We start from the raw sequence: 3081 nt of genomic DNA, 5'->3' as shown, positions 1-3081 counted from the left end.
GGATGCTGCAATACCGTTTCCAGCCACTGGGGGCGGACTGCATAAGGAAATGATCGTTCTTCATTACAATGTTTGTGATAATCAGGGGCGGATCTAGAAAATTATTTATAGGGTGGCAAAGGGGTGGCATGAGGTCTATGAGGGGTGGCAACACCAAAGCAAGCGCCCATGCATAGTTTTTGGAGATTTATGGCCTGACATACACAATTGTGTTCACAAACATTGCATTACCAAAATAAATAACAAGATTTCAATATCCATCATGGCACCAAGTACTATATGAAAAACATCAACATATTTAAAATGAGTCTGACCTTGTATCACTAAAGGAGATGAGCAGTTTTATTAGTATTACACAGGTTACTTCGATGGCATAAATCACACGTTTTAGTGCAAGTTAAAGAACAGTAAAAACTTGTTTTTTGCAAACAATTTTTGAGTTTCTGTTATTAACAGAGGTGGGAATGTCTGTGTGTGTTCACCCAGAACACCCTATCAACTACATACTCTAACAACACCCCAGCAATTGCAGCAAGAGCCTAGCAACCACCCAGAATCTCCTAGCAACCACCTAGCAACACTTTAGCAATCACCCAGAACATCTATATTCTGGCCTAACTGACCAAACTATTTATGTTTTTTAAACAAGAATTTAAGTTGGCTTTATGACAAGCCAGCATAAATTTGTCTTTCAAACATTTTAATCTAGTTGAAATGAAACAATTCAACATTTTCTCACAACTATAACAATCTCAAAACTATGCACCAACTTGTACAAACCTCAAACTTCCAGGTCAAAATAAAATGTTTTAGTCAATAACTTATTCTTGTCTGACAAAATTAAACTTTGGCATCAGATGACACACAAAACTTAACAAATACACAGACTATTGCATTGCCCAGTGAACACTAGTGAGATCAATTCATGTAACACTGTGACAAAAATACCTCTTACTGGGATTCAGTAATTATTTTGCAGCTCACTGTCTACTACAATACACAAATATAAATTTACAGATACAGTAAAATACAGCAATGATTTTTTTTTCTTTCTATTTTCATTTTACTATTATAAATTGATCTGGCAGTAGATATGTATAAACTTGGTATGCACCACAATACAGTATACTGTCAATTACAGTAAAACTAAATTCAGCATCCTCTGCACATTTGGCCAAATTTTATTACAGTATATAAGGTACTATAGCAGTGTATTGGTCTTCTGACACAAGACAGTCATTTCTCAGTTCTGCAAAATACAGTATAACAAATGGCTATACAGAGAAAGTTGACAATCACAAGTTTGAGGGTGTACAGCGTGCTACAGTTTACTGTACATAGTGAAATTTCCCTCATCTAAAGTACTGGTACTGTGTAAGTTTAAAACCCCTGTAAATTAGCTCTCTCTCAGATTTGTGTCATCAGTTTTGCTACCTAATGTTGTCATTGTTAAACGTTTTGAGAAATGTGTCTTTGCTTTGAGAACTGAACGAATGGTTTGGGAAACTGGGCTAACTGAATCATTTATAATGTGTTAGCAATCGAGAAAAGCTAAAATACATTTAGATTCTTACCTAACTAGTTTCTGTGATCGGGATTTCGAGGACTTCTGAGTTAGCCGAGAAGCAGTAATTTTCTGATTCACGAACAAATGGAAAACAATTCGTAAGTGAACTTGGCTGCGCTGTGTTTTTGACTCCCAAAGAACCGGTTCATAATAAGAGTCACTTGTTAAAGAAGCTGACTACACTGGGCGTGCTGCGTGCGTGTGCAACCGTCATGCAGTTTATTGAAAGAGGTGTTTTCTTGCCATTATTTTGCAATACGCTGTCTTTTTTATGTCATCACATTGAAGCGCCGCTGCTGAAAAGCAGTAGTACTTGAAACACTGCTAACATTTATATTTTATTCTCTGATAATTTTGGGGTGGCAGATGGGGTGGCAAAGCTTTTTCTTAGGGTGGCAGCTGCCACCCCGTGCCACCCCGGTAGATCCGCCCCTGGTGATAATTGTTGTTGTATCAAACCTGAATGACACAAAAAATAAAACATAGGGCATAGGCATAGATCTGTTCAGTTCATAATCATAAAACACGGAAGAAATTTGCATTTTCACACCATATGTGTTCTCTCGAGAGGTGTTTTTACAAAAGCAGTTTTGGTTTTAAAGTCACCATGAAATCAAACTGGACTTCCTGATTTTTGTGTTTTTGAATATTACAGTGCACATCTGTGCACATCTATTTTTAAAAAAATAATGTGTCATTGTAATCTTTAATCAAAATATCTTCCCCTCCCAAGCTTGCAAAAGCTTATGACTATTAGACGTTTTATTCATAATCTTCACAAATGAACACAACTTTTTATCAATTTTGAAGCCTAAATACAATCAGTAGAACTTGAAGACAAAAGTTAAATGTAGGCTCACTAGGCAATAAATTAACTACCCCAAAGTACTTTAATGTCACCATCACTAAGCTCAAGGCTGAAAGTTTGAGTTATAGGGTTATAGTTTGCAAAAGTGCAATATTAAACATAACACGGCTGTGAAAGTGGACTAGTGAGTAGATGAGTTTACCTGTTCGGCTGATGACGTTTAATGTCCCCAACAACCTCTGTGGTCCCATTTAGCCACTTGTTAGCAACTGCCTTTTACAAGACAAACAAAACCTTTAACAAAATCAAAGAGGGTATTACTGATGTATTTTATATCATAGAACGAAACATAAAATATATATTGAGCTTGTGTTCACCACAGACCTTATTTCAAGCATTTAGCCATAAACCCATTCGAAAAAAAAACCTATTGACTTGACTTCAGGAACCAGATGTGCTAAAATGCTAACTCATCCGGGTTTTGGCCTACATATGTCATCCTTGCACCAATCCCGACTGGCAAAATCACGTTTTTGAGGGAATGGGGAAAAAAAGACTAGGCTACTCGTAAAATAACGTTTGTTGTTAACTGTACCTTTTTATTACAAAAACCCTCAAACATGAAATATAAGGAAGCTTACAAACATGCATTACTAACAAAAAAGGTCCTGAACTACACCAAGGATGTGAATTTAACTTCTTTACA

Source organism: Megalobrama amblycephala, linkage group LG4 (genome assembly GCF_018812025.1).
Source record: "Megalobrama amblycephala isolate DHTTF-2021 linkage group LG4, ASM1881202v1, whole genome shotgun sequence".
Taxonomy (NCBI): Eukaryota; Metazoa; Chordata; class Actinopteri; order Cypriniformes; family Xenocyprididae; genus Megalobrama; species Megalobrama amblycephala.
The sequence above is the reverse complement of the archived record's forward strand: the minus strand, read 5'-3'. Positions refer to the sequence as shown.